This window comes from Sus scrofa, chromosome 4 (genome assembly GCF_054392235.1).
Source record: "Sus scrofa isolate SSC_HxYL_T2T_F1_AM1 chromosome 4, Sscrofa_HxYL_maternal_Yorkshire_Landrace_v2.0, whole genome shotgun sequence".
Classification (NCBI taxonomy): domain Eukaryota; kingdom Metazoa; phylum Chordata; class Mammalia; order Artiodactyla; family Suidae; genus Sus; species Sus scrofa.
The window spans coordinates 127,521,891-127,543,334 of record NC_139386.1 but is presented as its reverse complement, the minus strand read 5'-3'; the positions used below and the strand labels follow the sequence as shown (position 1 = coordinate 127,543,334).

General features: G+C 44.4%; 1 long non-coding RNA gene across 2 annotated transcripts; it reads left to right on the top strand.

Moving 5' to 3' along the window:
- Positions 1–4,498: 4,498 nt before the first annotated feature.
- On the top strand, positions 4,499–13,702 carry LOC106507459 (uncharacterized). Of its 2 annotated transcripts, XR_014844713.1 has the most exons (4): positions 4,499–5,119; positions 7,510–7,715; positions 10,315–10,516; positions 12,098–13,702. It is a non-coding gene; the product is annotated as an uncharacterized LOC106507459 (long non-coding RNA). The 2 variants fall into 2 exon arrangements; XR_014844712.1 differs by lacking the exons at positions 4,499–5,119; positions 7,510–7,715 and having other exon boundaries at positions 9,566–10,516.
- Positions 13,703–21,444: the final 7,742 nt, after the last annotated feature.

The window sequence follows — 21,444 nt, the reverse complement described above, 5'->3', positions numbered from 1 at the left end:
GCAGACCTCAGACTGTCTCAGAGATGAGTCACCCCCTATTTTCCCATTTTCTAGTCCTCATCAAAGCTTGCTTGCTGCTCTCCCGTTTTTCTCTTTTCAGGGCTGCACCTGCAGCATAGGGAGGTTCTCAGGCTAAGGGTTGAATCAGAGCTGCATCTGCCGGCCTAAGTCACAGCCACAGCAATGGGGGCTCCAAGCCAAGTCTGCAACCTTAACCCACTGAGCGAGGCCAGGGATCGAACCTGCATCCTCATGGATAGTAATCAGGTACATTACAGTTGAGCCACAACAGGAACTCCTTTCCCTCCCTTTTGATGGTCCTTAAACATGCACAAAATAATTGATAAAGGCAGATTTTCAACTTTTGTCCATGTGACCATCTGAGAAATGTTCCTGGATGTTCCCCCAAATTGGACTCTTCACCTACCGCCTGTGCACCCCCTTTTGCCCGGGGTGCCCATTGCTGCTTATGGCACAGTGCTCCTAGGTCCTCCCCACCCTGGCCAAACTGCCCCTTCCTCTTTTCATCTATCTCCAGCTAAATTTTATTGCCACATCCAGTGTTAGCATCTCAGTAAACAATTGGTTATACCAGCTCAGAAAGTACCCGAGCAAAACCTACAAAGAAGGGAACCTGTAGAGAGAAAGGAAAAGTCAGATGATGGGCTGCATTTCTATTGAGGATGACGGCCAAGGATAGATGAGAATTTGGAAAGAGTGGCACTGAAAATGAAGGAGAAAGGACTTCTAAGTATAGGAGACATAAAGTTAGGAAGTGCCAGCTATGTTCCTGGCATTTGGGGTGACATGAACTTATCAAGAAAAGTGAACATAGTGAAATTCCTATACATGGTGTAAGACCGTCTTTTCTGTATTAAGATGCAGTATATACATTATTCATTTTAGGTGCCTCTATACACAAAGTGAACTTGATGACCACTGCACTACAGAAATGCCTGTTTTGGTACCTTTATGGGTATGTGTGTACATGTAGGGATGTTGTGTGTGTCCATGCAAGAGAGCATGTCTCAGCAGTGTTTCACTCACTGCCAACCATCAACACCTCGCTGAGGAGGCAGGAATGAGGAAGTGGCTTTAGTGGAACAGTGGTCCTTGCAGGCTGCCCGAGCCAGCAGGAGACCCTAAGTCCTGAGCCACCACCGTTACCAAAGCCAAGCTATGCCCAACGATTCAGCTTTCTGGAATGATTTGTGTTGGCAGGTAGCCTCGTCATGAGAGGTTTTCGAAGATGACGAGCAGTTTCTAAAGTCTGCTGCGGACAGAAGGGAGGTAAGAGTGGATGCAGCACAAGAGGGTAGGATTTTGTTTGCATTGTAAATTGGAAAAGAACAACTCGGAAAGAGTGGGGTGCCTGAGAGCCTAAGGTAACTGCGAAGACCTATTTTTTTTTTAATATATATATATATTTTTTTTTATTTTCCCACTGTACAGCAAGGGGGTCAGGTTATCCTTACATGTATACATTAAAATTAGATTTTTTTTCCCCCACCCTTTCTTCTGTTGCAACATGAGTATCTAGACATAGTTCTCAATGCTATCTTATTCTCTCTGAATCTTCGCTTTAGCTGTAAAATAATGTTTGAAGTATCTCTGACCTTCCTTCCAACGCTCGCATCCATTGGTAAGAGCTTTATTTATTTATTTATTTTTAATTTATTTTTAATTAATTTTTATTACTCGAATTTATCACATCTGTAGTTGTATAAATGATCATAACAATCCAATTGGTAAGAGCTTTAAATTGAACGAAGCAACTAGGGAGGAGCAAAGGGAGCTGTGAGGCTTTGGAAACACGGCTGAGATCACCTCCGCGGGGGATCCTCCGTGTCTGATGAATGGGGGGGACAGAGCTGGACTCGCGACGGAGAAGCCAGCCACCAACTGCAAAGCGGTGAGGTAAGCCCGATGTGTGCCTGAGACAAGGAATAAAAAGAGCCACGGAGTGCCCCGTTGTGGCTCAGCAGGTTAAGAACCTGATACAGTGTCCGTGAGAATGTGGGTTGGATCCCTGGCCTCGCACACTGGGTTAAGGATCCGGTGTTGCCGTGAAAAGTGGGGTAGGTCACAGACGCACCTCGGATCCTGTGTGGCTGTGGCTGTGGCTGTGGTGTAGGCCGGCAGCTGCAGCTCTGATTCGACCCCTAGCCTGGGGACCTCCATGTGCTGCAGGTGCAGCCCTAAGAAAAAAAGGCCATGGACTTGGAGGGAGGGTGGAGAGCAGGCAACTCTGAGGGGACGTGGTGAGACAGAGGAAAGAGGGGCGTCGGGTCTCTGCCGTGGAAAGAGAAGGTGCAGAAGTTGGAAGGGCAGAATGTGGCCTGTGTCACCTAGGGGCCACTTAAAAAATTCCATCTGGGGGAAGGAAACGTCCCTCTCAAAGCGCCTCCTTGTGCCGGTGGTAGTTGCTTTTCTCACTTCGGACCCACTGCTGCCCCCTGACCCCCGTGTCTGTGCGTCTCAGCTTCCTGACTGGCCCGACTCAGGCTCTCCACTCTGAATCAGGGCTCTTCATGGTGTCCGCCCAGCGCTGTCCATCCAAGAGCTTGGGAAGGGTCTAGAGGTGATGCTAAGAGGCCCAAGAAACAAGGCCGCAGGTCCCTGGAGAGGGTGCGGCCTTGCAGTGGGGTTGAACCCCCCCTCCCCCGCCCCCGCCCCCCGGGTGAGGTGGTCTTGGATGGTGAAAGAGAGGAAAGTCCTGAGGTGAGCAGAAGCCAGTGTGTCCTGGAGCAGGGCTGGGGCGGCTGCAGTGACTGTGGGGCCACCCGTCTTGGGTTGGGAGCTGCTGAGAGGGGCAATGGAGAAGCCCGCACCCTCGCCCACTGCCTCGTCTCCTGATTGGCTCTCCCACTCCACGCACGCCCTGCTCATCTGTCACACCTGCCCCTGACTGCCTTTAAAATCACACCTTCAGTTTGTGCCACAGCCCTGCTCTCCCTGCTCCCAGGTCCACCTTCCTTAAACCGACTCTAAGGTTTCCAGCGATTTTTCTCAAGCCCCGGCAGCTGGGTCCCATGCCACCACCTGCTCATCCAGCCATAAGCCTTTCTACCTGCTGTGCCTCTTTCCTCTCACAGGCCCGTCACCTACTCATCATCAAGATACCTATTAAGGGAAGTGGTTCTTTTTTCCCCTCTGAAAACAAAACAGACAAATGCATCCAGCTAGCACTGAGAGAGGAGTAAGTTCATGGACTCATTTTAATACTTGTTAAGCACTGGCTAGACTGCCAAGTGAGTTCCTGGAACATCCAGGATCAAGGAACTCATTCTTTCCTGAGCCTGGATCTCAGAACTTCCTGTCCTGGGGAAGCCGCTAAGCCATAGCCAGGCTGTTATGTTTTCTCTCAGCCTAAAGGTCAGAGAAATTAGTTCATCCACCCCCACTGACTGGGACACGTAGTGGGAGCTCAGCCTGCTTCCGGCTTTTGCACAGACTTTGATGTTTTTGAGTGACGTGGTGGAAAGGCTTATCATCTGGGAGTCTGGAAACCTAGATTCCACTTCTGGCTCTGCCACCGACCAGTAACCCTCTTAGCCAAGTGCTTTCACCGCGCTGGCATTTGCTTTTTCCTCTGTGAGTTGCGGAGTTGGATTGGGTGCATTGAAGCCCCTGTTTAGTTCACATTCCTTCATTTACGATAATGGTAATTAGAATCAGGGTTAGGGTTTAGCCCAGGGTGGGCAGCAATTCTGGTATATTGGTTTAGGTTTGCGTAAGGTCTGGGACAGGGCTTAAGTGCTGTTTGATTGCGGCTGTGTGCCCTTGAGGGCGGCCCCTTGCTCCTGCCTCCATCTTCCTCACTTGCAGGAGGAGGTGGTATCACCTGCGATCGATGAGCCAGAAAGGCTGGGAGTACCATTTGCTGAGTGTGTCAGCATTCTAAGGGCAAAGAGATGAAGTTTTAATGATGTACTTTCCCACTGTATCTGAAGCCAATTTAATTTTTTAAAGTACTCTTCCTCGTGTTAACCTTTGGACGATGTACACACATCTTGATCATGGCATCCAAACACGGGCTCTGTGTTTTTTGTTTCCCACACTAAGAAATCATCAGCAAGGAAAATAGAGGACTAATGAAAATGTGGGCCGTGACTTACTTATTCCTCTCTCTCCACGACAAAACGCCCGAATGCTCCAGTTATCTTGAGAAGCCAGTCTACCACTAATGGGTCGTTACCTTGATTGACTCCATGTTGAGTAATCAGAGTTGCCCTAAGATTTCTGTGTTCTTTTTTTGCGGGGGTGGGGGGCATGCACACCGCATGAGGAAGTTCCAGGGATGGAACCTATGCCACAGCAGTGACAACACTGGATCCTTGACCCACTAAGCCACACAGGACTCCAGATTTCTATGTTCTTAATGAGCCTAAATGTGGGCTGCCGTGGTTGTCTGTGGGCAGGTGGGCGTTGTGCCAAGTCAAGGCCAGGAATAACTCTGATGGGGAATAATTCTGACAATGTTTATTATCCGTGACTTGGTTAGGTGGTACCTTTCATTGCTTCCTGCAACTTGATTGGTCTCGCCGGACTGGCGACAGAATTATCTAGTAAAAATTCAGTCCACCTTTTTATAATCAGTAGATAGATTCTCTGATCATGAAGAAAAGCAGTGTAGGAAGTAAATCTATGTTGCTCATGAGGAAAATGTGAATGATGACAGCATTGTGATGAGTAAAAATAAACACTAATTAGGATTTATGTTCTAAAGAGTGGAGGAGAAAATGGATGTGACGGTATATTGATTTTTTTCTTTAAAAGGGACTAAGAGGAAAACTTCTATAACTTGAGACTATTCTTTTTAAAAAAGGGATGTAAGCTTTTAATTCAAAACATGATGTTAGAGGGACGATGTCTACACTCCATTGTCTCTCCTTTTCATGACTCTCCAAACATTACCTTCAACTCTTAAATATCCTTATCCTGGATCTAACCAAATATATGCATTTTCTGTGCTTACCCATGGCTCCAGAGACCTGCTGAACAATCATCCAGCCCTGGGGAATTGGAGCCACCACAAATTCATGATCTCAGCCAGTCACTTAAAAACAGATGGAGGAGTCTCTGGTCCACGCACCGCGCAAGGCAGAGGGTTTAAATGGTAAACAGCTCTGTTGGGGGCCTTGTCCACAGAGAGCTGAGAGGGAACAGAGAAGCCAGGAACAGGAGTGCACGGGGTCTGTGAGTGACTCTGCAGAGCGTGCTTCCCTGTTTGATCTCAGACCTAGCGCAGGCTTTCACAGAGAGCGAGGCACTCGATCAAAAACCATTTCATCAGCTCTTCCTATGTACCGGGCTTTAGTTGGGGTTCTGGAGGCCCATCAGAAATCAGGGCAGACAAGGAAGGCTCTGCCCTCTTAGAATTTACATTTCAGCTGTTGAAAAATGGCAGGAAGCCTGTCGAAAGAAAAGAAACAAGTCTACGGGGTAACTTCAGGTAGGAATAAGTGCTAAGAAAGAAAGAAAGGACAGTGGGGATTGGAGGGCATTTTAGAAAGGGTCATTTTGTGCAGGTGACCCGTGCACTAAGACCAGGCAGAATCTGCAAGTATTGTGAAGAGTATCCCAGGCAGAGGAAGCAGCTGGTGCAAACATGGTGAGGTGGGGACTCTGTGGTATGTTCAGGGAAAAGGAAGCTGGTGTGATGGGAGCAGGGTTAGTGACGAGGAGGAGATGAGGTAGAGAGGTAAGCAGGTGCCAAACCATGCCGGGCCTTTAGGCCACTGCAAAGTGTTTGGCTGCTCATCATGCTTAGAAGAAGTGTTCCAGGTTTTAAGCCATCCAGGTGAGAAATGATGGGGCTTAAATAGAGGCTTTCAAATTTTTTTAAGAAAAACCACAATCCACAAGAAGAAACATATTTGTGGGGTGACTCAGTGCATAAACACATATTCATAAACAAAAATTTCAGGAGACAATACTCTTACCATGAGCGATGCACGCGGAGGTTTTCTGTTCAATTTCACTATAAAAGAAGAAATACTGGTTGTCACCCATTGGCCTGATTTCACAACTCACCAGTGGGTTGTAATTCACAGTTTGCAAAATGCAGGTTCAGACTAAAGTGTTGACAGGAGAGAGGGAGAGCAACAAACCGATTCAGGGTGTATTTTCAAAGCAGAGTGGACAGCGGTTGTTGATGGGCTTGTGGGAAGGTAAGGGGAAACGCGTGGTAAATGATGATTTTCTATGACTTTGGCTTGAACAAATGGGAGAATAGTGGTCCTATATTTTAAGATGGGGAAAACCAATGTTTGAGGGGTGGAGAGGAAATGGAGAAATCTATTAAGACAAAAAATTCTGATTAGAGGAGTTCCCATTTTGGTGCAGCGGCAAACGAATCTGACTAGTAACCATGAGGCTGTGTGTTCGATCCCTGGCCTCGCTCAGTGAGTTAAGGATCCGGCTTTGCTGTGAGCTGTGGTGTAGGCCAGCAGCTGTAGCTCCGATTCGACCTCTAGCCTGGGAACCTCCATGTGCCGTGGATGTAGACCTAAAAAGAAAAAAAAAATCTGATTAAATGTTCATATGCATAGAGATTTGTAATATTAATTGCTCAAATTATAAGTCAACAATAGAAAATCTTTTTATGTGAACTCAAAATTAGAAATACTTTTAAAATGCTAATTTTATTTTTTATCATAGAAATAAGACCTGCTTACTAAGATAAAAGGGAAAGAAATGTGATCCACAGTCTAGCCACAAAATATGACCATGGTTACTTATTTATTTATTTATTTAGTCTTTTTAGGGTCATGCCTCCGGCATATGGAAGTTCCCAGGCTAGGGTTTGAATCAGACCTGCAGCTGCCAGCCTACACCACAGCCACAGTAATGCAGGATCCAAGCCATGTCTGCAACCAACACCACAGCTGGTTGCAGCAGCTGTACAGTGCCAGATCCCCAACCCCCTGAGCAGGGCCAGGGATCGAACCCACGTCCTCAGGGATACTAGACACTCGTCAGGTTCATTGCCACTGAGCCACAACAGGAACTCCCTGTTCCTTACATAGCAAAGGGGACTCTGCAGATGTGATAAAGGATCTTGATTATTCAGGTGGGCCCAATGTAATCACAACATCCCTTATAACAGAGGGAAAGAGCGAGAGAGGGGTGTGAGAATCAGAGATGCAACAAGAGCTTCTGCTGGAGGCCGAGAGGGGAAGAAGAGGCGTAGCCTCTAGAGCCTGGAAAAGGCAAGAATCAGACAAAGGCCTCCACAGACCTGCCAATGTTTGACTTTAGCTCTTTAAGACCCCTTCTGAACTCCACCTTCCAGAGCCATGAGAACACTGTAAGTCAGTAAATTTGTGATGATTTGTTACAGCAGCAATAGAAACCAACAACGTTGCTAAACTGGCTATGTACTTTTCATGAAAAGGAAGATTATCAAGTTTATATGCTGATAGATTATGAGACTCTAAGGTTCACCTCTGCTCTTTTCAATGCAATAGCCTCTTTTCATTTGTTTGTTTGTTTGTTTTTTGCTAGAGGAAAATAATGATGAGATGGAAAAAAATATCACCAAACTTTTCCTTATTCGATGTGATTGTATTACTTTTCATTAGAAGCTAAAACGTAGCAGCACAATTCATAACAGCCCCAGACTGAAGACAACCCAAATGTCACCAGTAATAGAAAGGAAAACCAGCTCTCGTATATTTTCCCACAATGAAATACGGCACAGCCATGGGAAGGTATGAACTACAATCATAAGGAAATACGAATGAATCCCAGGAACTCATGTTATGGTCGAGCAAAAGAACTTGAAGCAAAAAGTTAATACCATATGATTCTATTTACATAAAGTTCAGGAACAGGCAAAGCTAGATCTATGCTGTGCTACGGAGAGGGGTGAGGGGCTGGATTAACGACAAGAAGGGGCAGGCAGGATGGAGGCTTGAGAGAGGCTGGCCGTGTTCTGTTTCTGGATCTCAGTCCTGGCTGCATGGGTGACGTCACTTTGTGAAAACGTAAGATTTAGACAGACTTCTGTATGCTGTCCATCAGTGCAAAACTCACTTAAAACTCTCAACCTGTGGTCCCCATGGTTGTTTTAACGAAAGCTCGACAGAAAGACTAAGAGCTCTTAGAGGGAATATAATGAGCAACACCCCCGCCCCCTGCTGGGGCTTCTTGGATCCATTGCCCCAAAGCAAAGCCAACAAACCCTCCCTGACTTAAAAAAAAAAAAAGGGCTTTCTGGTGTATGTGGTGTATGTATCCTCACAGGGCACCTTTTCTTTTGAGGAGGCTGAAGGTGGAAAGCTCAGTCTAGGGTGTAACCAACAAGCCCCTTCTTGAGTTCAGTTCTCGAATGGTGAACAATTTAAATTTCAGTATTAAACCATCTATAAATGAGATGTTTTAAATCATAAACAAGTAAATAATAAATGTACTATAGACTCCATGGAAAAAAATAATTTCCTATAACAAATATGATTTCTAAGATATGTGATCCTCATATAATTTTTGATTTCCTGCAAAGAAACAAAAAAATTGTAATTTTTTTCTGGGCCACACCCTCAGCATGTGGAGATTCCTGGACCGTGGATCGAACCTGAGACACAGCAGGTGTCTGAAATGACAACTGCCGGATTCCCTAGCCTGCTGAGTCACTAAGGAACTCTTTATAGTTAATAGTTGAATATCTTGGGGGACCGTCTTGCTCTTCAGCCAACATTGAGGAGAACTGCAATTAAATTTAAATAGGTCTTCAGCCCTCCAGGCTAATGTTCCTTGTTGATTCGTTTCTTGAGGTCACTGAAATACAAGCACTTCCAACTTTCTCTTATCTTTGCTAAGGAGGATGAGAGCCAGCACAGTACTTAGAATTCTCAAATTGCTTCTATCAACAAGATTATTTCTGCACAAGCTTCATTATAAAATGCCACTGTGACCTCCAGCATTTCTTTAATTATACTCAGCCCGAGAAAAAATTTGGAGGGTGGTTATCATTTTAGGTCATAATTTTAAGGGAGCCCAAAGGATAAAGTTGCATATTGACTGAATACAGCTTATATTTGACAACTTACTTCCTACCAAAAAAAAAAGAAGAAAGAAAATTGATACTCAACTCTGGTAGAGAATATTAATGACAACAAGGACACCACCACCTTAAAAACATAAACAAATCAAAGAAAATAATATAAAACTGCAATGTAATCTGGGTAGCTAATAAAGAGAAAATATTGATGCCCTTACTTTTAGGTCCAGGCTGGCAGCGTTTTTATATCAAATTAGTTAAGTAATAAAAAAAGATGATTTCATGCACTGCTTTAGCCATGCTAGTACTTATGTTAAAAAATTGGTTGGAGGAGTTCAACCGCATATGAAATTAGTTCTCATGTGATCAGAATCACATATGAAGAATGGACTGTGGCAGAGGGACAGGAGGGGGAAAGACTAAAAGGAAGGAGCCAACAGTCACCGTTATTTATTTCTTTGTCAAAGGATTATTTAATGCCACGCGGCGTCAGGCACCGTGCCGGACTGCGAGGCGGCAGTGGTGATTGGACAGCCCTTCCCTTAAAAGCCCCGGGTTCCCCAGGGATGGGAAGCAGAATGGACAAAGCAACACCAGCCCTGAGATAGGGCCTCTCACAGGAGAGGCCGCCAACCCTGATCGGGAAGTGAAGGAAGCCTTTGGAGAAAGCAAACATGAGATGGAAAAGACAGATGCAAGGAGTGGGAAAATGGGAAGCGTGTTTCAGTGAGAGGAAGTAGCATGTTTGGGGAAGTCTAAGTTGTTAGGAGGCAATTGCCAGGCCAAGGCGAGAAGCAAGGAGGGTCTGGATTAGGGCCAGGAAGATGGCAAACCCGAGAAGGTGGTGATCAGGGAGAGATTAGACATGGGAGGTGATGGAGATGCTCGTGTTTGGCCCGGGGCAATGCCACTGGTAGGGTGGGGGAGGATTTTCTTGCGGGTGTGGTGCATTTTGGAGAAATGCAATCATTTTTGGACTGGCTGCGTTTGAGGTCCGGTGGAAGATCCAGGTGAAGTTAAGAAGGCATTTGCAGGTAATAGCTCAGAAGTCTTTGTTGCAGATATAGATACAGGAGACATTGCACACAAGGAGATAACAAAGCCAAAGGATGGAATTATCTAAGTGAAGGACAAAATTTTCAAAAATAGCAATATTTAAGGGTTAGGTAGAGTGTACAAAACTTGTGTGACTGGTGTGACCTTCACAAGTTCAGGGTTCAAGTATGATCCCATCTCTTGTTTAGCAAGTTGTGTCCATACTTTGCAAAGTTTCCATGATTTTCTTCCTCAAAAATTTCCACTAATGGTAGGTGCTGATTCAGCCCAAGGAGAGGGAGCTTTGTGGGTCAGTCCATTCCAAGCATCAAGTGGAGAGCGCACTGGAGTCTGATAAGTCCACTGCCTTTGTTTCTCAAGTCCCCAGTGTATAAGCGCTGAAGATGAATCCTGCAGTTTGATGGATGATGTTGGGATGCCCAAGCTGGCCTGATAGATGGTGTGCAGACCACAATGGTAGGTGTTCGGGTCACAGCTACTCTTTTTTGGGAGGCTGGGGGCACAGCTACTCTTAATTCAGAGTTATGCTCAGCAATTTTTCTCCAGTGTGCAAGAGCAACGGCAGGATGCTTGGGGAGGACATTCTGCTAAAAATAATGTACTCACCTTCCATCTACATGGATTCTGGGGTCTCTGTGAGGATACGGCTTATTTTCCTGGGCCTTTTGCTCTTGTAATCCTTGTTCCGTCTCCTCTGGCAAATTATAGTCAGGACTCCTTGCTGGACTCTTGCAGCTTTTCCTGACTTTAAATCATGGAGTTTGGAGCTCTGATATCTCCTCTTCGGGAAGGCGCTGAGCTCCTTGCAGGGGCTGAGTAACTTCCTCCCCAGTGACCCAATGCGAGAGACAATTTTTGCCGACAAAAAGTATGTCCTTTATTCCAGAATGAGGCATGTCTGCTTGCCCTATATTTGCATAGCTAACTGACCTTTCTCCAGGCCCAGAAGCTCAGCTTCTATCAAATCAAAAAAGGCAAAGATAAATGAGTGGAGGGTGGATTTCCCGTCGTGGCTCAGTGGTTAATGAATCCGACTAGGAACCATGAGGTTGCGGGTTCAATCCCTGGCCTCGCTCAGCAAGTTAAGGATCTGGCATTGCTGTGAGCTGTGGTGTAGGTTGCAGATGCGCTTAGATCCCGCATAGGCCAACAGCAAAGCTCTGACTAGACCCCTAGCCTGGGAACCTCCATATGCTGTGGGTGCAGCCCTAGAAAAGGCAAAAAGACAAAAAAAAAAAAAAAAAAAGCGTTGGCTGTGAATCCAAAGTGAGAGAGGTTAGAGTAGGGGTGGTGGCGGTGTTGGAGGTATGGTTAGTGAGAACCAGCAAGGGTAGTTGGGAGGAATTCCAGCCTCGCTTTCATTACCGGCTTCTTTAGGGATAGTTAACTGAGGGCCCGGGGCAGTGCGATCAACCTGAAATGCCAGAATGGTGTTGCTAAAACTCAGCCTCTGTGCACTGGTGCCAAATAGAATGTGGAGACAGAGTTTGGGGTGAAGGAGAAAAAGGTAGCTTTTATGCTTTGCCAGGTGAAGGAGGCCACAGCGGGCTAATGCCTTAGGGAAGAACTGCAGGGAGTTTTATAGTCTGAAAGGAGAAAAAGAGGGTTTCAGAGAGGAATCAGGATTGGGACAGACATGCATTCTTCTTTCTCTGGGGGAGTCTTAGTCCTCAAGCTGGCCTCCGGCGATCTCGGCACGACCCTGGAGGTGTTCTTCTGGGTTATTGCCTGGACCGACAGGACTTGTGAAAGGGCTTATTGATCAGAGATTGGAACAAGCGAGGGGAGTTCCTGAAAACCATCATGTGCTGATAGTCTTTAACCCACAGGCAGTTGTGCTCAGGAAATTGTACTCAGGCACTTGTAATCTTTAGCTCACAGGTGACTGTGTTTAGGGTGTCAGGAAGTATTCATTTCTAAAAGAAGCCTAAGGACTAGAACTTCTCTTACTGTAAACAATGCCTCCCTTGAGAGGCTGTGCTATTGTTGCTCACCTGCTCCTCCCTGGTCTTTGCATCCCCTCCCTTCCCTGATCAGCATCTGTCTGAACCTGCCCCTTGGAACTCAGGGAAGACCACGGAAGCTGAATGAGGCCCTTTTCCTAAAAACAAGAAATGGGGACACAGAAAGGTTTGTTTATTTATTTATTTTTAGTAAACTTCGCTTTTTAAGAGTAATTTCAGATTTATTTAAAAAGCACGAAGATGGGACAGAAATTTTCCATATACCTCACGTGATTTCCCTGTTATTAACACCTTACATTAGTATTGGCATATTTGTTACAATTAACGAACCAATGTTCATACATTATTAACTAAAGTTCATACAATATTCAGTTCCTGAGCTTCAACCGAAGATCCTTTTCTGGTGACAGGATCCCGTCCAGGATATATAACGTTTCGTCATCACGTCTCCTTTGGCTCCTCTCCAACAATTTCTCAGCCTTCCCTAGATTTTGATGACTGGCAGTTTTGAGCAGTACTGGTCTGATACTTTTTATAATGTCCTTCAACTGGGAGTTGTCTAATGCTTTTCTCAGGATAAGACTGGCGTTATGAATTTTGGAGAGGAAGACTCCAGAATTATTTTTTTGTAATGGCCACACCTGGGGCCTGTGGAAGTTCCAGGACTAGGGATCGAGTCCGAGCTACAACTGCCAGCCTACGCCACAGCCACAGCCACATGGGATCCAAGCAGCGTCTGCGACCTACACCACAGCTCATGGCAATGCTGGATCCTTACCCCATGGAATGAGGCTAGGGATCGAACCCGCATCGCCACGGATACCAGTCAGGTTCTTTACTACTGAGTCACAGTGGGAACTCCTCCAGAAGGCCATTTTAATCACATCGTATCAAAGGTATTGATGGTATTTACTATGATTGGTGCCCTTGACCGCCTGGATGAAGTGCTATTTGTCCGGCTTCTCCCCTGTAAAGTTGTACGTTCCCCCCACCCCCACCCCCGCCCCACCACTCCCTAAACAGCTCTCTGGATGGAAATCACTGCGCATTCAAGGAACCAGGAGGGTGAGTATCTGCCTGGATTATGTGGAAAGCTTCTGAACCAGAGCTGTTCTCTTCTTTCCAGGGTTGGTGAATGTTAAATCTGAAAGGATGAAAATGCAGCCTAACTCTCCAAGACCCCAAAAAGGTAGTAAAGAGCCCTAACTCCAGCTTCCTAAAAAGCCCTAGGTGCCCCCGAATTCCAGACCCTGCTCCCTGCCAGTCAATAGGTAGAAGGTCACACTTCTTGCTGTTCCAGGGCCTGCTATCCTGGCCTAAGTAAGATAACAGGAAGTGAGTTGACTAATCACTTATCTGGATTCTATAAAACTGCTGGCACCATAGAAGAATTGATTACACATTGAAAGCCCTAGTGACCTATCTCAACTGCAATCTGTCACTCTGCCCAGGTAGCCCATGCAAATGCGGACCTCCGGAACTGTAGAAAAAATGATGGGTCCACGGAGCGCGGGCTCTCGATGTTTTAAAATGATTGGTTTGGGAAGCGCGGGCTTTGTTGTAAACCCCATAAAAGCTGTCCCGATTCCGCACTTGCCGCCGCAGTCCTCTACCCCTGCGTGGTGTACGACTGTGGGCCCCAGCGCGCTTGGAATAAAAATCCTCTTGCTGTTTGCATCAAGACCGCTTCTCGTGAGTGATTTGGGGTGTCGCCTCTTCCGAGTCCGGACGAGGGGGATTTTCCTTCTACTGGCTTTTTCAAATCCTCCTTTGAAAGTCTTCCTGTCTTGCTTTCTAAGATTAAGCTTGTAGGATAAATTTCATCCAGGAAGTGAGCTATTCGGGTCATATTTTTCAATACAGATGAGCCTGCGGACAGTAGTAGAAGTTGAGAGCAGTGAAGAAGAGCCTCACACAAAAGTACTGAAAGTGTCTTATTCCCAGATTTCTGTGCTACTCATTAACATGTCCACAGGCCAAGAAAAAAGTCATTTAACTGCTAAGAAGTGAGTGATCTGAATTACAGGACGCTGTAGTACTGAATCGACATTTTTGTCACTCTTTCCTTTCTAATTTCTAAATAGATAGAACAGTTTAAAAAAATCAAAGTCAGTGAGTTTCAAGTCCTTATAATTAGCCCTGTGAATGAAAAAGGGAAACCACAGAACAAAACAAGCTGCTTATCTTAAGCCGCCGGACAGAGTTTATCCAGGTTCTACCACCTACTAATTGTGTGAGCTACGGCAAATTACTCAACCTCTGTAAACCTCAATTTTCTCACCTATAAATTGGAAAAATAATAATGCTTGCATAACAGAATTTTAAGCATTAAGTGAGTTGATGCGTTTCCAGATCTATCTGTAACTTCTACAGCAGCCCCAGTCTCAAGCTACTAATTGCTGGGGCTGACACTCAGCTAGGGTGAACTGCTGCAGCTAGTAGGAATCTTTAGGCCTAATTGTTGTTAGGCTGGTCAGAGGCCAAGCCGCGTTGGTATTTAATGTTTTAGCGATCGCTGCTGCCAGCTGCTTATGAGCTGCCCAGAGCCTGCTTCCTCCTCAAGTCATTTCTCTTGTGCTGTTGGGACTAGCACAGTTATCTGGGCCTCACTACAAGTGAATAGTTAAGATGCTGTGATGCCTGGAGATCTGGGGGTGGGGACTGAGAGGCCTTCTTTCCTCTGGCAGAATGTGTACTTGCAGTGGCTGAGGCAGCAAGCGCAGGTGGTCCAGCTCTTCCCGGTGTGGGGGTCTGTGGACTCCTAGTGGAACAGTTAAGGCAGTGGATATATTTCGCATTCAGTAACGGTAGGTCTGTTCCTTTCCTTGATTTCTTCTAATTAAAATGTTACCCAAAGTGCTGAACCCAAGAGGAAAATTATACCCCTGAATAATGTCTTGAATATAAGCAGGTTAGATATCACAGAAAGCTATGAAAAACTCCAACCTATATTTGAGCTGAGTCAGGAAAAAAGCTGCTCTGGGGAATTGCATGACACGAGCAAATAAAAAAATATTCAGGACTATCTCCTCAAAGACCTCATATATAACTTGAAGTCAGTTTATTGAACCAATTCCATTTTTGGTGGAGAAAATTCTCAGTGCTTTTGAAAGGCATATTTAATAACAGCATAATTTTCCAATCACATTCTAGTTTTTGTTTTGCAAGTCAACATTTTGGCTAGAGATTTTAGTTTTCGACCTGTAAAATTGTATCCTTTGTCTAAGATTGACTACATCAACATTTAAACAATTGCAAATCACTTACTAATGTGGTTTTTTTAAAGTCATCACTTAAAATACAATATACATCATATATTGTATTTTGGTTTTAAAATTTGAAATCAATAATCAATAAGGAAGAAAAAGATTTCCACATCCTTCTTATTGTTTAATGTTAAAGATACACTAGGACTTTTTAATGTTAAAAATTTAACGTTAACATTTTAACATTAATGTTAAAAATGCAATAATAATGAATTTGAATTCTATTAAAAAATACATATTACCAAAGGAGTTGGAGGTGAAGTGGCCATGAACTCCACCAGATTTGTTTACACAGAGTAACCCGTGCATTATCTGGATGTCTTTAAACTGTTCAGGAGCCAAAATTTTGCAACTAGAGATGTTCTTAGAAATCATCACGTTCCTATGATGGGAAAGACTTTGCTGTACACCTGAAATAAACACAACATTGTAAATCAACTAGAGTTCAATAAAAATTAAAAAAAAAAAAAAGAAATTGAGAGTTCCCTGGTGGCTCAGCAGGTTAAGGATCCAGTGTTGTCACTGCTGTGGCTCAGTCACTGCTGTGGCGCAGGTTTGATCCCTGGCCCAGGAACTTCTGCATGTCATGAGAATGGCCAAAAAAAAAAAAAAAAAAAAAAAAAAGTGAATAAAAGGAAATCATTTTGTAATTCGCATCCTTTTACACTCAAGGAAATTGAGTTCCAGAGGTAAGCGTAACTGAAACACATACCTGCTCAGAGGAAAGCCAAATGGGCTCAGCATCCTGTGTTCTTGGTGCCATTGTCACTGCTGCTTATCTGTGCTGATGAGGGCATTGTTTAATCCCCGAGAGAAGCAGGTGCTTCCATGGCCACCAGCTCTAATGGACACAGCCAGCTCCATTCCTTGTGCAGCTTAATGAAGTGAACCTGCAGAGATCAAATGCTGGCTGTGTTAGAAGTAATATTTTATTATTACAAGTAAAGTGTATACGTGTATTAAAACTGTGATTGATTAAGTCATATCTTTTTTTGTTGTTGCAAGTGATAAAATCCCAAATAGATCTAGCTAAGGTTGAAAAACCAAAGAGGTGGTTTGATGTTTGGATTCTTGAGACCCGCACATAACTGAAGGAAGAACTACCTCACCGAATCTAGGATGAAGCTGCCTTTAAGAACAACCTGAACAGAAAGTGAAGCCTGTGGGGTTTTCATTGAGCTCTCTCTGCCTTCTGTAAACTTTCACTTTGAACTTGTGGGGATGGTGGGGTGGAGGGAAAGACAGGGGACGAACACTGCACAGAGATCAAAACCTTTAGGAGTCAGTCAAAACCAAGTTCAAATTCAGCTTTGCAAAATTAACTTGAGCAGGTGATTTAAAGGCTCGGAAGGGATAAAAGTCTGTTCAATAATAACTCTCTCAGGCTTTAATTCTCAGAAGAATTAAATGTGATGATATACATAAGGCACTTAGCATAGCAGTTGGCCTATAGTAGTTACTCAATACATAGTATTGTTATATGTTTAAGATATTATTTGATGACAAGTCTGTCTTGTCTGCTCTTCCATCATCCCCTTGGCTGAAAAGCCAACATACAAAAAGTGCAACGATCAGCTTTAATAGACTCTAAGATGCCATCAGTTGTAAGATGGGCCATTATTTTATGCACCACTGCAAAAGAAAATATGCTGCCAATCGTACTGTGGCCCACTTGGTTAACACTTGAAGTTTCTATTTTACACTTGAAAAAGCTTTTTTTAGACCTGTTTAGACCTACATTATCAAATATCACTTTTGTGCATCCATAAACAGGGAGATATAACCAAAATAACTGGTTCAAGTGTTCCTAAAACAACTTCACATTGTGTCTGTCGACTGTGAATCATATATCAACTCAGAGGCATCGGTGTCTGTGTCTCCACATATGTCATCCTTTGTTCCAACAAAAGCATCAGTGAGACAGCATTTCTTAAAAGAAAAAAAAAAAAAAAAAAGATGCTCCACAAATGCTAGATTTCTAGGATTTTTTTTCCAAGTTGCTAATATCCATTCTGCCATTCTGCAAGGTTTCGATGCTGTGACTTTCATGACCTCACCAGAAATCAAGCCATCAAAGAAAACATCCAAATTAATGCATATGCAGGCCACATCAATCTTGTCTGCTGCCTGGCTAATGGAAGGTGCTACCCATGGTGTAAAGATTTTCAATTTGAGAGATGTTAAAATGTAAAAAGTATACGCACCTAAGAATTGATACAAATGGTAGATGGGCTACAGGTTCCTCACTCAGCAAAAAAAAAAAAAAAAAAAAAAAAAAATCATAAAATCATTTGTAATAGTAAGCTCATTACTGCATTAAAGATATTTGAGTAACTATTGTTTAGTCTGCATAAAATGAGGTGTACTTGTATCAATCACATTGTTTTCACATCAAGAGACAATGGTAGGCTGAGATTTTAGGCTAAAAACAGCTAGCCCTGAATGAAGGAATGGTTTTCTTCATTTGTATTAAAATTAACATCCTATGGAAAGAGAGACAAGTCAGTGCCATTTGAAGATATTTGAAACCTGCAGCTTTTTCTTGCTAAGATTTATTGTTATACACAAAAATTGAGCAGCAGCAATGCTTAAAGATATATCTATATACCTTTTTTTTTTTTTTTTTTTGGCCCTGCCTCTGGCATGTGGAAGTTCCAGGGCCAGGGATCAAACCTGAGCCATAGTGGTGACTCAGGGCCACAGCAATGACAAGGTCGGATCCTTAACTTGCTGAGCCACCAGGAGACACCCAAAGATTTTTTTAAGAGAATAATTCGCTTGAATTTTCAAGCTGAGGGCATACTCAGCTCAAATTAAAAAAAAAAAAATCTTATGAAAGTATTATAAACATACTTTCTTTTCCCACCAATACTCTTTTTAAAAAAATTGTGATATACTATACATAAGGTAAAATGCACAGTTCTTAAAGATACAGTTAAATGGCATAAACTCATGTAAATACCACCCCAATCAAAAAATAGAATTGGGGAGTTCCTGTCGTGGCACAGTGGAAACGAATCCGACTAGGAACCATGCAGTTGCGGGTTTGATCCCTGGTCTTGCTCAGTGGGTTAAGGATCTGGCGTTGCCGTGAACTGTGGTGTAGGTCACAGATGCAGCTTGGATCCTGCGTTGCTGTGGCTGTGGTGTAAGCCGGCGGCTGCAGCTCTGATTGGACCTCTAGCCTGGGAATCTCCATATGTCTCGGGTGTGGCCCTAAAAAGCAAAAAAAAAAAAAAAAAAAGAAAAGAAAAAAAATAGATTGGGGTTTGGGTTTGTATTTAGAATGGATGGTCATTGCGGACCTGCTGTATAGCACAGGGAACTCTCCCAGTATTCTGTGATAACCTATATGTGAGAGAGTCTGAAAAAGAATGGACACGTGTATGTTTATAACTGAATCACTTTGATGTACAGAAATTATCACAATATTATAAACCAACTCTGCCGTAATAAAAAATTTCAAAATGGGGGGGGAATAAATAGAACATTTCTATCCCGATAAAAAGGTTCCTGGGCCTCTCTCCAGTCAACCCCGCATCCCTCTTAACATCATCCATCTTTTAACTTCAGTCATGAATCCACAAGGTATTTTTGAAGCATCAGAAAAAGCAGCGAGAGAAGAAAAGAAACTTCTGAAGTGATCGTGGGTTACACAGTGGAAAATCCGAGTCTTGTAACCTCGCATTAATTATTACGGCTGCATCATAATACCCTGACTTCAAGTGATTTATTTTTAAAATAATTAATATTAACTGAATAGTAAATAAAATATATCCCCTAGTCACACATTCAGGTGGAAATGTGATCTATTTCTAGCCAGCCTGGCTCATGGGCCACACGGTGCTCCATGTCAGCTTGGGACACAGACACCGGATAGACTTACCTACCAGTGACTCCCTGACTTAGAATTGTGCGTTTGCTGTACTAATACTCTAAAATTCATTTCTGATTTGTTCATAACACAGTTAAGGGGTAACTGCAGGCCACTAAGGTACATATAAAAAGTGACCGTACAGGTGACAATGTCCTTCTCCCTTGTCACTCCCCGGATGAAAACATTGGGCTTCATTAGGAGTAAAAGCCCCTGTTTCCTTTGCCCTTTGCGCTTTCCTCACTCCCCTGCGTGGGATTCAAGTAAAGACATGGTTAGTGATGTGCTCGTCTGACGCTGATGTGTATCCCCCCCGAATTCAAGGGTGAATACGACCTGGTGGAAATCAGAGAAAACGAGAAGAACAAAGCACAGTCCATTGACTGTAACACGACAACCATGCCTTCACTCATTTTGATTTCTTCTACAAATGTGGAGCGTCTGTTGTATGCCCGTCACTGTGCTAAGAGTTGGGGAAACTTCCAAAGATGGAATAGAAACACTCTCTCATCTCAGGAAAGTCGTTCTCTACCAAGGTCACAGATGCATTTACAGCACAGCCTTGACAGGTGTGTGGATATGATGGGGGGCGGGCAGGGAGCAGAGGAGGGGTCCTCAACTCAGACTCTGAAGGAGAGGGGTGAGACTCACCCCTGAGGAGTGAATAAGAATTCACCAGGCAGAAAGGTGGGAAAGGATCTAAGGGCAAAGTATTTGGTAATATGATCCCAACAGCAGCAGCCCTGGCGATGCTTCTTCTAGAAGGATGATGTTCTTTTTAATACTATTGAAGCTCTCAGTGAAGACATTACTGGCCAATCCATGTTCCAAATGGCAAGAAGAATCACTGGATATAGCAGAGTTTTATCTTAAAAACAACAGAGAAAGTGTTTTAGCCCAGTCTTTTATGCTTAGTTTTTATGTGTCCAAAGAGGCAGAGACAGAGAGACTCTTCCAAGAGGTAACAGTGCTGCAAAGGAAATTTTTTCCTGTTTTCTCGGCTTGATTTTTCTCCTCATTAAACACAGCAGGAGACAAATACCTGACAGCCACAGGGAAATACAGAGACACACCACAAAGGGACGATTGGCTTGATCCAGATTGTGTGAGAAACTGGCAAGGCAGGGCTTCTCTGTTCCAGCTGCTGGGACATACGCCACCTTCACTGTGAAATTCTTGAGATGCAGGCAGGTGATCTCATCGATCCTGTGATTTCAACAGGCTGCCTGTTAGCAAGTGTGAATCTCCTAAGACCCGTCCCCCCCACTTCACTACAACCACAGTTTCCCCGGACCCAGTGTGATCGTTGGCGCATAAGGGGCCGAATATATCCTTGTTAAGAATGAAATCTTAAGAATGCTCCCTCTCCAGCCATCCTTTCCCATATCTCTCCTCCCTGCCCTTGCCTCTGAGGCCGAAGCGCTAACACAATGGCCCTCCGTTCACCCAGCAGGTCACCCATCACCCCATCCCAGGAAAGGCTGATGCCTCTCCCAGACTGAGTGGACAGCTCTTGCAGGGCAGGGATGTGTCTTAGCCACGGAAGGCCTGGGGCCTCACGAAGTCACTGTGCTTAGTAAGTGCTCCACAATCCTACTGATTAAGAGACTGCATGAAGGGTTTATTTTATTTATTTATTTTTTTTAAGGCCAAACCTGCGGCATATGGAAGTTCCTGGTTTAGGGGTCGAATCAGAGCTGCAGCTGCCGGCCTGTGCCATAGCCTCAGCAACACCAGATCCAAGCCACGTCTGTGTCCTACCTTGCAGCTTGTGGTAATGCTGGATCCTTAACCCACTGAGCGGGGCCAGGGATGGAACCCACATCCTCACAGAGACTAGTCTGGTTCTTAATCTGCTGAGCCACAGCGGGAACTCCTGAAGGGTTTATTTTTATTTTTATGGCTCCACCTGCATCATATGGAAGTTCCCAGGCCAGGGATGGAATCTGAGCCACTGCTGCAACAACACTGCAGCTGTTGCGATGCCAGATCCTTTAACCCCCTGTGTGGGGAGGGAATTGAACCCGCGCCTCTGCAACGACCCAAGCCACTGCAGTTGGGTACTTAACTCACTGCTCCACAGTGGGAACTCCTTATGAAGGGTTTATAACCTTTGTTATTTGTATGAACACATGTCCACTGCATTCCTAATTTTCCAGGCACTAATTTCGACATGGAGTTACAGAGGTGATGGGACTGGTTGGCCCCTGGCTTCATGCAAGTTGGAATTCCAGTGCAGACAGACAGTGAACATGTCTGGTTCTGTTTTTTGAGGTTCGC